Source organism: Saimiri boliviensis, chromosome 1, assembly GCF_048565385.1.
Source record: "Saimiri boliviensis isolate mSaiBol1 chromosome 1, mSaiBol1.pri, whole genome shotgun sequence".
NCBI classification, from domain to species: Eukaryota; Metazoa; Chordata; class Mammalia; order Primates; family Cebidae; genus Saimiri; species Saimiri boliviensis.
Genome location: NC_133449.1, coordinates 259,631,688 through 259,646,156, shown reverse-complemented (window position 1 = coordinate 259,646,156; position 14,469 = coordinate 259,631,688). Strand labels below are relative to the sequence as shown.

Sequence of the window (14,469 nt, the reverse complement as noted above, 5' to 3'; positions counted from 1 at the left end):
CCAGAAATAAAGCCATGAACTAGATCTTGAATGCTTTCTAGACCATGCAGTGAAACTCTAATTCTATCCTACAAGCAGGGCAGTACTATGGCAAAATCTGCCTTTTGGAATAATCACACAAAGTGGTTTCTTGGAGAATAAAATTGAGCTGGACTAGATGGGAAGTAGGGAAGCCTGCTAGAAGGTTCTTTCAGCCACTTAGGCACAGGATGGGATTAAGACCCTTAGAGACCATCACCCTTCATCAAGCCACACGTGCAACTCAAAATTCAAGCGAAACCAATCACATAAGACTAACAAAACCGAAATTTGTATTTTTCCTAGAATGATTACCTAGACGCATTGAGAAATACATATATTGAATACAAAAGTATTTTTTTTTTTTTTTTTTTTTGAGACGGAGTTTTGCTCTTGTTACCCAGGCTGGAGTGCAATGGCGCAATCTCGGCTCACCGCAACCTCCGCCTCCTGGGCTCAGGCAATTCTCCTGCCTCAGCCTCCTAAGTAGCTGGGATTACAGGCACGTGCCACCACGCCCAGCTAGTTTCTTGTATTTTTAGTAGAGACGGGGTTTCGCTATGTTGACCAGGATGGTCTCGATCTCTCGACCTCGTGATCCACCCGCCTCGGCCTCCCAAAGTGCTGGGATTACAGGCTTGAGCCACCGCGCCCGGCCAAAAGTATTTTAAGACTTTTATTCCCCGCCTCTTGGATGCCTCTGGTCTGCTGGTGCCTTAAAGCATGTGCATCTCTACCTACTGTAGAATCTCAGGATGGAAATGTGAAAAGATTGGGTGGTGTGGAAGTGGGAGGATCAACAGTCTTGGGTGAGGGGATGGTAGAGGCCAGGGATGGCTCCTAGATTTCCTGCTTGGCCAACAGATCACATATCATTTCTGGGTTTCTGTTCCTTATCCTTCCCAACACATGGCAGAGGCCTCCTTTCAAACAGCAACGGTCCCAACCTGTTCCTGTTGCAGAGGCGGTCTATCCTTTGAGCTTAGTCCAGGCTCCAATAGGGATTTTTAAATACCCTCATGTGAGGACCAAAAATAAATCCCTCCACAGTCTTTAAAATGCTCAGGATCAGAGTCAGCCTGTAACATACCATGGTTTCAGCACCCTTGTCGTAGGCTCCAAGAAGCAACCCTGGGTCAGGATAGGAGGGCGTAGCAGGGCTCCCTCATTCCTTTCTCCCATCTGTAGTCCTCCTCCTTTTAGTGGCTCCTGTGTTCAAAGATAACCCAGTCCCTTCAGTCACTCTGGGACTGTGGCTCAGTGACAAAAGGAGAGGATGCAGCCTGATAAAGACACCAGCTCTACCTGTCTGGAAACAAGTCCCTAGGCAGCAACTAAACATGCCACTGGAATTGCTCCTGTGTTCTAGAGCACCAAGGACTCTGTTGGGAAACACATTCTTACCACGCACTTGGGTCTAATGTTCATTGCACTGTTTCAAGATCCTCAAAGCCCTAACTTCAAGACAAACAAACAAAAGCAAATTTAGATTGTGTACCAGATATACTCTCAATTATAGCTTCGGCTTCCCCTCCATGTTTGTCCAGGCGCAGAGTAGGGTACGAGCTCCCATATGTGCCGTATTTCATCAAAGTTTGAGCATCCATTTCTGCCAGAGGCTGTATTCTACAGGCAATTGGTAACTATGTCACCATTTCAACCACTTATTTGGTGCTCAATATCATTTCTTCATAAGTCATCCTATTTCTGGATTCAAAACTTTGAAAAAAATCTCCATTTTTTTTTCTTTTTTCTTTCTTTCTTTTTTTTTGAGACGGAGTCTCATTCATTGTCGCCTAAGCTAGAGCACAGTGGCGCAATCTTGATTCACTGCATCCTCCGCTTCCTGGGTTCAAGTGATTCTTGTGCCTCAGTCTCCCAAGTAGTTGGGATTATAGGCGTACACCAGCACATCCAGCTAATTATTATTATTATTATTATTATTTTTTTTTTTTTTGAGATGAAATCTCACTCTGTCGCCCAGGCTGGAGTACAGTGGCATGATCTCGGCTCACTGTAATCTCCACCTCCCAGGTTCAAGCGATTCTCCTGCCTCAGGCTCCCGAGTAACTGGGATTACAGGCACCTGCCACCATGCCAGGACTATTTTTGTAAATATATATATATATATATATTTGAGATGGAGTCTCTCCCTGTCACCCAGGCTGGAGTGCAATGGCGCGATCTCAGCTGACTGCAACCTCTGCCTCCAGGGTTCAAATGATTCTCCTGCCTCAGCCTCCCAAGTAGCTGAGATTACAGGTGCCACCACCACACCCAGCTAATTTTTTTATTTTCAGTAGAGATGGGGTTTTGCCATGTTGGCGAGGCTTTTCTCAAACTCCTGACCTCAAGTGATCTGCCCACCTCAGCCTCCTACAGTGCTGGGATTATAGGCAGGAGCCACCATGGCCGGACCTTTCTTTTTTCCTTCCTTCCTTCCTTCCTTCCTTTCTTCCTTCCTTCCTTCCTTCCTTCCATCCTTCCTTCTTTCCTTCCTCTCTCTTTCTTTCTTCTGTCTTCTCTGTCTTGCTCTCTCTTCCTCCCTCCTTCCCTCCCTCCCTCCCTCCTTTCCTTCCTTCCTTTCTTCCTTCCTTCCTTCTTTCTTTCCTTCTTTTTTTTTTTTTAACCTTGTTATCCAGGCTGGTCTTGAACACCTGGCCTTAGGCCATCCTCCCACCTCAGCCTTCCAAAGTGCTGGCATTACAGGTATGAGCCACCACACCCAGCCAAAAATATCTCAGTTTTGGAATGCTGGACTCGACCATCCCAGGCAGCTGAGCCAGTTGACTGCATCAGGGAGGATTAACTTACTTTTACATACATGGTTATCAAAGACAGGCCATATTCCCAGATCACAGTGGGGACAGATGCATATTTTTAGCCCTTTAACCAAGAAAATCTGTTGTAATTATAAGTAGGCAAAACAATGTCATTATCAACAGTCGAAACACACCCAGAAGTATACATGGTAAACTTTGAAAGAACTTGAATTCTCTACTGCCATTCCAATTTTGTTTCCCTCCTTCCAGCAACGATTGGGCTTTCATGTGTGCAGAACTTTTCTTGAACTTTGCAAAGATCTTTCCTTTTCTATGAATAGATGTCCAATTACGTGAATAGTGACTATAATGAAGCTCTCAGAAATGTGCCCATTTTGTGGACCTCATGGTTATTTAACTTACACCCTACTTAACTTCACAGTTGTAAATAATTCTTAAATTTCAAGCTAAAGTCATACAGAGGTAGGGGTAGGTATGAACTGAGAATCAGAAACCTCCATGCGTACTTCTGAATCTTTTTATGTTCAGGCTGTGATCTTTTTGTAGTTTTCTGCATTTAAATAATGCCTAGTCTCTAGAGCTCAAGCTTTGCTCATGAGCTGCCCTGTTAGATGTCAGGTCCTCATTATCTGCCTTCACTGACATCCTTGGGGAAATTTTTTCAGTCAGAAATACCGGGTCAATTAGCAAGCACTATGGAACAGTGTGTAATTCTCAGAACTGGCTCGGAAAGCCCTCTGGGTCCCTGGCGAGCAACATTTAAATGCCTCTCCAATATTGTGTAATCATTTCTTCCATCAGCTGCACATCAGTTCCCCACTCCGGGGAGAGAAGCATGCCTAATTACATTTGCCTTTCTCTTCATCACTCATGAAGAATGAAGGTCTTCTGTGCAGATGCCTCCTGGGCCCAGCGGGTGTTAGAATACAGCAAAAGGCCCATCCTTTTTTCTTTTTTTGAGTCTAGCTCTGTCTCCCAGTCTGGAGTGTAGTGGTGCAATCTTGGCTCACTACAACCCCAGCCTCCTGGGCTCAGGTGCTTCTCTTACCTCATCCTCCTGCATAGCTGGGATTACAGGCATGCGCCACCATGCCCAGCTAATTTTTGTATTTTTACTAGAGTTGGTATATCACCATGTTGGCAAGGCTGGTCTCGAATCCCTGACCTTAAGTGATCTGCCCTCCTGGGCCTCCCAAAGGGCTGGGATTACCAGCATGAGCCACCACGCCTGGCCTCATCTTTTCATTTTGACAAGCAGTTTATTTTGCTTTCTCAAGCCAAGTAGACCTGCATGATCTTTGACTTGATGATTCTTGTTCTTTACTGGATTTACATTATTACTTACTAGGCTCCCTTCAGATGTAGGGCCACTTTGGATTTGACAAATTTTCTCTTCATGTAAAGTTCATAATGACTGCTGATACCTACATGATTTATGATTTTCCTAGCTCTCCAGGAACTATATCACTGGGGAGACAGGCACTTCCCAGAAGCTTTTCTGTTTCTCATCATGATGATTATTCATTTGATTTTAAAAAAGCAACTCATTATTTTGGTCTTGGCATACATATAGGTATATACCTTTAAAAAAATGTAAATACCCTTTATTGGCATTTTCTTTCCTCAGCAGCATTTAAAAATGTAGAGATGTTATTGTTTTGTATGGACTAAAGAGCCTTTTTCTGAAGCCCCCAGACATGGTTTTCTGTGAGGTGAGTTGAGGAAATGGAACTGGTGAGTCTGACTGTGTTTGTTCAGGGATGGTACTAAGTGAGCCCCCTATGAATTTTGAACTGTCATTCATGACAACTGAGGAAAGAAAAGCTGTATCAGCAGAGAAACCAGATGCAATGATCATGAACACAAAAGGGCTGCCTTTTTTCTCTGAGATGCAGAATGTGAGTTTAAATGTAACCTCTTGAGATGAGTGCATTTCATTCCTTTGGTAGTGCAATAAAGAAAGGTATCAGAGATTGGGTAAAAAGATAATGAAACACTGGCACTTAGTGTATGAAGCCTTTTTGGAAGAGGTGAGCAAGAAGTATTTTGGTAACTGCGGACAAATCATGTAACTCTCTTTCCCTTTGTCTCCTAATCCATAAAGCGAGGAAGTAGGAGCAGAGAAGCACTGAGGTATCTTCGATTTCTTGCCTTCCATGATTGTGTAAGTCTTTATATTTTGGACAGTTTGAGCAAGGACAAATAGGCAGGATCTAAATAAAAGTTTGAAAATGGAGATAGCTGTTGAGAATGTAAGCTGGCTGGAAAATGTGGGCAGAAATGGGAATGACAGAAAGAGAACATAAATGGTCTGGAATCAGAAAGTTATATTTAATCCAAAAATGTGGTCAAGGTAGGAAAAGGATTATGGGGGCAACTGGCTGGATGGTTTTCAGGAAGTGAATATTTTCTAATGTGACATTTTAATTCCTTTAATTATTTTAACAGCTTTATTGAGATATAATTCAAATACCATACAATTCACTCATTTAAAGTATACAACTCAATGGTTTTACATATTCAGAGAGTCGTGCATACACCACCATGATCAATTTTAGAACATTTTCATTACCCTAAAAAGAAACCCTGCTTTGCTTAGCCAGCTTTGCCAGTCTCTCCCCTCATACTCCAATCAACCATGAATCTACTTTCTGTCTGTATAGATTTGCCTCTTCGGAACATTTCATATAAATGGCATCATACAATGTGATTCTTTGTGACTGGTTTATTTCACTTAATGTAATGTTTCCAGGGTCATCCATGTTGTAGCATGTATCGGTACTTCAATTTCTGTTTATTGCTGAATAATATTCTATTGTATGGATATAGTATAGTTATTTATCCATTCATCAGTTGAGGAACATTGGATTGTTTCCACTTTTTGGCTATTACAAATAAAGCTGCAATGAGCACTCATGTACAAGTTTTTGTGTGGACATGCCAAAAAAAAAAAAAAAAAAAGTCCTGCACCGTATTACATTCCAACCAGCAGCAGCATATTAGGGTTCCAGTTTCTCCACATCCTTGCCAACACTTGTTATTAATCCATCTTTTTTATTCTAGCTATTCTAGCAGGTGTGAAGTGGTGTCTCTTTGGGGTTTTGCATTCCCTGATGGATAATGTTGTTGACCATCCTTTAATGTGCTTATTGACCACTTGTATGTCTACTTTGGAGAAATGTCTCTTCAGATCTTCTGTCTATTTTTTTGAGACGGGGTTTTGCTCTTGTTGCCCAGGCTGGAGTGCAATGGTGCAATCTGGGGTCACTGCAAGCTCCGCCTCCCAGGTTCAAGTGATTCTCCTGCCTCAGTCTCCTGACCCCGAGTAGCTGGGATTACAGGCATGTGCCACCATGCCCAGCTAATTTTTTATATTTTTAGTAGAGTCAGGATTTCTCCATGTTAGCCAGGATGGTCTCTATCTATCTCTATCTGTCTACTTTTTTTGTTTTGTTTCTTTTTTTTTTTTTTTTTCCCGAGACTCAGTCTCTTTGCACAGGCTGGGGTGCAGTGGCTCAATCTGGGCTTACTCCAACCTCTGCCTCCCGGGTTCAAGCGATTCTCCTGCCTCAGCCTCCCAAATAGCTGGGATTACAGGCACCCACCATAATGCCCAGCTAATTTTTGTATTTTTTGTTTTGTTTTGTTTTGTTTTGTTTTGAGACAGAGTATCCATCTGTCAGCCAGGCTGGAGCACAGTGGCAAGATCTTCACTGCAATCTTCATCTCCCAGGCTGAAACAATTCTCCTGCCTCAGCCTCCTCTGTAGCTGGCATTACAGTCATGTGCCACCACACTTGGCTAATTTTTGTATTTTTAGTAGAGACGGGGTTTCACCATGTTGGCCAGGGTGATCTCAAACTCCTGACCTCAGGGAATCCACCCACCTCAGCCTTCCGAAGTGCTGGGATTACAGGCATGGGTCATCGCTTCCGGCTTCCTCTGTTTATTATTTAATTGGGTTATTTATTAGTCTCTTTTGTGTTACTATAAAGGAATACCTGAGACTGGATAATTTATGAAGAGGCTTATTTGGCTCACAGTTCCGCCAGCTGTACAAGAAGCATGGCACCAGCATCTGCTCAGCTTTTGGTGAGGCCTCAGGAAGTTTGCATTCATGGTGGAAGGTGAGAGGAGCCAATGTGGCACATGACGAGAGAGGGAGTGAAAGAGAGAGGAGGAAGCGCCATGCTTTTTAAAACAACCAGCAATCCATGCACAAATAGAGCCAACTCACTCACTACCACAGAGGACAGCATGAAGCAACTCATGAGGAATCCTTCCCCATGACCCAAACATCTCCCATTAGGTCTCACCTTCTTCGAAATTGAGGATCAAATTTTTCTTCTTTTTTTTTCCGAGACGGAGTTTCCTTCTGTCACCCAGACCCCAGTGCAGTGGTACAGTCATGTTCACTGCAGCCTCAGCTTTCCAGCTCAAGAGATCCTGCCACCTCAGTGCCCTCACCCCACGCACCATGAACTGGGATACAGGAGTGACATGGTTTGGCTGTGTCCCCACCCAAATCTCATCTTGAATTGTAGTTCACGTAATCTCCATATGTCATGGGAGGAACCAGGTGGAGATAATCGAATCTTGGGGGCAGTTTTCCCCATCCCGTTCTTATGATAGTGAATGAGTTCTCATGAGATCTGATGGTTTTATAAGGGGTTTTTCCCCTTTGGCTTGGCACTTCTTGCTGCCTCCATGTGAAGGAGGATATATTTGCTTCCCCTCCTGCCATGATTGTAAGTTTCCTGAGGCCTCCTCAGCCCTCTGGAACTGTGAGTCATTAAACCTCTTTCCTTTATAAATTACCAGTCTCAGGTATGTCTTTATCAGCACCGTGAGAACGGACTAATAAAAGGCATGAACTACCACACCTGCTAATTTAAAAAAATTTATTTGTAGAGACAGTGTCTCACTATGATGCACAGGCTGGTCTCAAACTCCTGGGCTCAAGTGATCCTCCCACCTCAGTGTCCCAAAGTGCTGGAGTTGCAGGTGTGAACCACCATGCTTGGCCTGGGGTTCAAATTTCAACATGAGATTTGGAGGGGACAAATATCCAAATGATATCAGGTGATACCAAAACAATTATTGAGTTGTATTAATTATAGACTCCATATACAAATACAAGTCACTTATTAGAAACACAATTTACAAAAACGTTTCCTGTTCTGTAAATTATCTTTACACTTTCTTCGTTTTTTTTTTTTTTTCTTTTTTTAAAGATGGGGTTTCACCATTTTGGTCAGGCTGATCTTGAACTCCCGACCTCAGGTGATCCACCCACATTAGCCTCCAAAGCTTGGATTACAGGTGTGAGCCACTATGCCCAGCCTTTTTTTTTCTTTTTATTATTATTTTTTTCTTTATTATTATTATTTTTTACACTTTCTTGATTATGTCCTCTTTTTTTTTTGAGACAGAGTCTCACTTTGTTGCCCAGGCTAGAGTGCAATGGTGTGGTCTCAGCTTACTGTAACCTTCACCTCCCAGGTTCAAGTGATTCTGCTGCCTCAGCCTCCCAAGTAGCTGAGACTACAGGTGCGTGCCACCACACCCAGCTAATCTTTGTATTTTTAGTAGAGATGGGGTTTCACTATATTGGCCAGGCTGATCTTGAATTCCTGACCTTGTGATCCACGCTTCTCAGCCTCCCAAAGTATTGGGATTACAGGCATGAGCCACCATGCCTGGCTGATTGTGTCCTTTGATGCATAAGATTTTAAAATTTTGATAATGCCCAGTTTATCTATTTTTTCTTTTATTGCTTATATTTTTGGTTTCATATCTAAGCAACAATTGCCTAATTTAAGGTCATGAAGATTTATGCCTATGTTTTTGTCTAATAATTTTATATCTTTAGCTCTTACATTTAGGTCTGTGATACATCTTGAATTAAATTTTGTTTATTGTGTAAGGTAAAGGTCTAACTTTATTTTTCTGTGTGTGGATATCTCTCTCTCTCTCTTTTTTTTTTTTTGAGACAGAGTCTCACTCTGTCACCCAGGCTATAGTGCAGTGGCGTGATCTTGGGTCACTGCAAGCTCCACATCCTGGGTTCAAGCGATTCTCCTGCCTCAGCCTCCTGAGTAGCTGAGATTACAGGCATGTGCCACCACGCTTGGCTAATTCTTGTATTTTAGTAGAGACAGGGTTTTACCATGTTGGCCAGCCTGGTCTCAGACTCCTGACCTCATGATCTGCCCTCCTTGGCCTCCCAAAGTGCTGGGATTATAGGTGTGAGCCACCGTGCCTGGCTGGAATATCTCTTTAATTATTTTGTAGTCATATATTTTTATTTATTTTTTTTAATTTCTCTATGGCATATAATATACATTTTAACTTAATCAAAACCCAGTTTAGATTTATACTAACTTGATTTCAGTGAGATCCAGAAACTTCATTCTTTTGTAGCTCCATTTCCTCCTTTCCTTTGTTGTGCAATTATTGTTATATGTATTACCTCTGTATAGATTGAAAACACGACACACAATTATAATGATTACTTTATATAAGGTTAAGTGCTTTGAAGAAGCCGAGAGAAGACAGTAAGCTTGGGGGGTCATGAGAGAAGAAGGCAGTAAGCATAGGGCGGTCATGATAAGCTGTGAGAGTGCCTAGATGCTCTCTGCTCTGACTTCATGACATCCCTTCTCCTGGAACAGTGTCTGCCACATATTGGTGCTCACTTGATACACAAATGAATGAATGATGATGTCCATATAGACATTAATAAAGGAACTCCCAGCGAGTCCCAATAAGGTGTGGAGATAAATAAGGAAGAAATTAACAGAATACTGTTAAATGAGTTGTGGTGCTGTTGGGGCAGAGAGAAAAGAGTATCTTTCTGATTTGTCAAAAGAAAAACCTTAGGCTAGGCGCAGTGGCTCATGCCTATAATCCGAGCACTTTTAGAGGATGAGGCAGGCAGATCACTTGACGTCAGGAGTTCAAGACCAGCCTGGCCAACATGGTGAAACCTGAGCCTGGTGTGGTAGTACATGCCTGTAATTCCAGCTACTCAGGAGGCTGAGGCAGGAGAATTTGCTTCAACCTTGGAGGTGGCGGTTGCAGTGAGCCAAGATTATGCCACTGCACTCTAGTCTGAGTGACAAGTGAGACTGTCTCAAAAAAAAAAAAAAAAAAAAAAAAAAAAGAAAGAAAGAAAGAAAAGAAAAATCTTAGACAAATTAAATTTAAAGAGTTTAATTGAGCAAAGACCGATTCTCCAATTGGGCAGTCCCCGAACCAGAACACATTCAGAGAGGCTCCAGGGTAGCTGCGTGGTCAAAGATTTATGAACAGAAAAAGGAAAGTGATGTATAGAAAATGGAAGTGAGGTACATAAACAGCCGGATTGGTTATAGCTCAGTGTTTGCCCTATTTGAACACAGTTTGAACAGTTGGCTGCCTTTGATTGGTTGAAACTTGATGATTGGCACAGACTACGTTAATCTGTTTACACATTTCATTAGGTTACAGTTCACTATGTACAGAGAAACCTTTAGCCTAAAGTAGGCAGCTTTAGGATAAACTTAACAGATTCAAGTAGCTCCTTGAGGACAGGAACTATGTCTTATGCACTTTATGCCCAGCATAGTGCTTGGCATGTAGTAGATGCTCAGTAAATGCTGAATAAACGGATGAAGTATTCTGTGGTTAGTGCAGATCTTGGAGGATGTGGCAAGAGCATTTCAGTCCCTTTGCTTCCCAAATGGACAGACACTACCTCTGGCTCTTCTCAGTGTCTATTATGGCTTTACTGGTGTTGCTCTGGTGTCCTGAGGCCATCTATTTCGTTTGTGAAAAAGTTCTGGCCTGAGGTATGTCCCACATACCTCAGGAGATTGTCAGATCCCTTTGTGAATTCTGAGCAGGATGTCCAATCACTGAAGGATGCAAAGTACGGTTTAGGGCAGAGCAGAGGGAAGACAGGATGAATTTATCGTCATCAAATTAGGGGGTTGCTAGATGGGCAGTGAGAGGAGAGAGAAGAAAACTATTAGTAATAGACTAAGGCAACTGAGAGAAAACCTGTGGTATTCTACATTTATTTACTCATTGCTTTGGGCCGGGTGTGGTGGCTCACACCTATAATCCTAGCACTTTGGGAGGCCACAGTGGGAGGATTGCTCGAGTCTTGAAGAGTTAAAGTCAAGACTGAGCAACCCCAGTAGAGATAGGGGAACCCCCTGTCTCTACAAAAAATGAAGAAAAAGAAATTTGCTGAGCATAGTGGTGAATGCCTTTAGTCCCAGCTACTTGAGAGGCTGAGACCGAAGGATCACTTTAGCCCAGGAGTTCAAGGCTGCAGTGAACTATGATCTTGCTACTGCACTCCAACCTGAGTGATAGAATGACCCTGTCTTAAAAAAAAAAAGAAAAAAGAAAGGCTGTACCAGGCTAGAGATGGCATATAACAAAGTGTTCAACTTACCTTATACCAAGTATTAAATCCTGGACATTAAAAAATGTCAGATTGTTATAAAATCATTCAGGAAATAACTATATAGCACACACTGTGGTGCTTAAGAACTCTAATGCTGGGGCCTCCCTGCCTGGGCTTGAATCCCAGGTGGGTAGAGTCACCTGATAGCATCTCCCTCTGCTGACTAAAGCTCTCTGTTTTGTAAAACTGATATATTAGCACTCACCTTCTAGAATTCTTGTAAGGATTAAATAGTTAACACATAAGACATCCAGAATAATGCCTACTACATAAAATGTGTTATATAAGAGCTAGCTGCCGGGCGCGGTGGCTCAAGCCTGTAATCCCAGCACTTTGGGAGGCCAAGGCGGGTGGATCATGAGGTCAAGAGATCGAGACCATCCCGGTCAACAAGGTGAAACCCTATCTCTACTAAAAATACAAAAAATCAGCCGGGCCTGGTGGTGTGTGCCTGTAATCCCAGCTACTCAGGAGGCTGAGGCAGGAGAATTGCCTGAACCCAGGAGGCGGCGGTTGCGGTGAGCCAAGATCGCGCCATTGCACTCCAGCCTGGGTAACAAGAGCGAAACTCCGTCTCAAAAAAATAAAAATAAATAAATAAATAAGAGCTAGCTATTATTGATACAATAATAATTATTAAGGGCCAAAATAGTTCATTGAGATTGTCTTCTAAATTTCAGTACAATTTTAGCTATCTCATTTTCCATACTGCCTTGCTACCTAGACATCTTCATAGTAGCAGCCATGTATGTATGCATCTATCATACAGCTTGAGCTATTAAGAACCAACAACTCTCTTCTTATTCATGTTACTTTCTTTTTGTTAAGTGATTACCATGGCAAAGAACTGTTTTCTGCCTTTGAAAAACCAGATACACTTCAGAAGTTACCAGAACAGAGAAGAAAATCTAATAGGTGGGAAACTTTTGAGCCCCTAGATGGATAATTCAGAGGGCAGGAAAGCAGCTGCTTTTGTTTCAAATTAGGTTCATATAAATGAATTCCTGCCTGAGATTGCAACACTTTGGCAGATCAATGGGCTCAGGAATCAAAGGCTTCAAAGGTGAGGTTTCTAATGTAAATGTATGGGCCTTTCAAAACGCTAATTAAAGACTGCCCCTACTTGGTTTTATTGTTAGAAAATAGCAGCATAATGAAAGATTCTTTTTGAGGCTTTAAAAAAAATCCATTGATTAGATACAGTAGAAAGGTTGAATGTATTCTTTTATTTTCATCACTGAATACAAGAACATATGCCCTGTCCCCTCACCCCCTAATCTAAGTGTTCCATAATCCAATTGCTTGGACCCCGGTACAATTCATTTGTGCAATTAAGATTTGTTTTACTGTAGAACCATAGGGTCTCTCCAGTCAATTTCCATAGTAGAAACACAGAATGTACACTTGTCCTTCAGTAACTGAGAAATTGGTTTGTTGACCTAAAAGGAAGAAGCTGAGACAAAATTAATGTAAGTAGAGGGTTCATTTGGGTCAAGCTTAAAGATTACAGCTCAAGAGCACAGATTCAAGTTGCCCTGAAAATATATTCCGATTAACAGCAATTACAAGTGCTTTGTTTTTTTTGTTTTTTGTTTTTTTTTGAGATGGAGTCTCACCTTGTAGCCCAAGCTGGAGTGCAGTGGTGCAATCTCGATTCACTGCAACCTCCTCCTCAAGCAATTCTCTGCCTCAGCCTTCCAAATAGCTGGGATTATAGATGCCCGCCACCATGCCCAGCTAATTTTTGTATTTTTAGTAGAGACAGGGTTTCACCATCTTGGCCACGTTGGTCTTGAACTCCTGACCTTGTGATCCACTCATCTCAGCCTCCCAAAGTGCTGGGATTACAGGCATAAGCCACTGCTCCCGGCCACAAGTGGATTTTTAAAAGGGGGACAAATACAAAAAGAGTGGGCTGATACAAAATTGTTTGCCAGGAATTCTCATTCATTTACAGAAATAACACTATTAATGATTGACTATATATTCTTCTTTTTTTTAAGACGGAGTTTCACTCTCTTTACCCAGGCTGGAGTGCAATGGCGCGATCTCGGCTCACCGCAACTTCCGCCTCCTGGGTTCAGGCAATTCTCCTGCCTCAGCCTCCTGAGTAGCTGGGATTATAGGCACGTGCTACCACGCCCAGGTGATTTTTTGTATTTTTAGGAGAGACGGGGTTTCACCATGTTGACCAGGATAGTCTCAATCTCTTGACCTCGTGATCCACCTGCCTCGGCCTCCCAAAGTGCTGGGATTACAGGCTTGAGCCACCGCGCCCGGCCTGACTATACATTCTTAAGCTACAGTGTCAAGGTTATAGTGGCCATTTTGGAAGTATTAGTTAATTTATAACTACTTGTAGCAATAGCAATCAGTGTCAAGAGATGATTGCGTATTGCACTACTGCGTTCCAGCCTGGGCAACACAGCGAGACCCTCCTTCCAAAAAAAAAAAAAAAAAGAGAGAGAGAGAGAGATAACTACATAGCTCAAAAAGGCATGATTGCTATCTTATTTTAATATCTGTCTGGACCTGATAATGAAACAAACATGCATTCCTCAGATAAAAGTTATTTTCTTTTTTTAAAAAGTGGAACAGTTTTAAGTTACCTGTTAAGCAGTAAAAGCACAGTTTCACGAAAAGGCTCAGGTTTTACATGTTTAAATTGTTTTTTATTTTCTTTACTTGAAGGTTTTGAAGGTGGGACCTACTCCTGAATCATTCTTGTGGTTGAATAAAGTACATATTCTGGAGTGCTACTCACAGTGAATTTATGTCTTGTCAAAATAAATTTACTAGCAATAGGTGGTTTTGTTGGAGGATCTTGAGTCATGCAGTGAAGCCAATGAAGCCACTCAAGAGGCACCAGGCTTCCACCCATAGCTCAGGATGTGCTTCTGCCATTCATTTCAGTAGCATATACAACCTCTCTGTGATGGCCAGAAAACCACTTGCTGTCTTCATAGCATTTGTTTCCTTATTTGTCTTCCCACACAAATATGCCAACCCTCATGTCATTTGCCCTGAAAAAAATTATTAGATAGCTGTGGAGGCTGCCATGGCTGCTGACCTGCAAAAGTTCTTTTTCTCCCTCAGGTTCCAGGAACCCCCTTGGATACCAAAATCCATGGATGTTCAAGTCTTTTATATAAAATGGGATGATATTTGCATGTAACCTACATTTGTCCTCCCATATACTTTAAATCATCT

General features: G+C 42.2%; 1 protein-coding gene across 3 annotated transcripts in view; it reads left to right on the top strand.

Moving 5' to 3' along the window:
• The window catches only part of NIM1K (NIM1 serine/threonine protein kinase), an 86,063-nt gene that overhangs the window by 17,862 nt on the left and 53,732 nt on the right, over window positions 1–14,469 (top strand). The window contains exon 2 of one of the 3 annotated variants that reach the window (XM_074386146.1): window positions 13,263–13,405. The exons of the other annotated variants lie outside the window; for them this stretch is intronic. The gene's annotated coding sequence lies outside the window, so the exon portion shown is untranslated. The remainder of the gene's footprint in view (window positions 1–13,262; window positions 13,406–14,469) is intronic. 3 annotated transcript variants of the gene reach the window in all.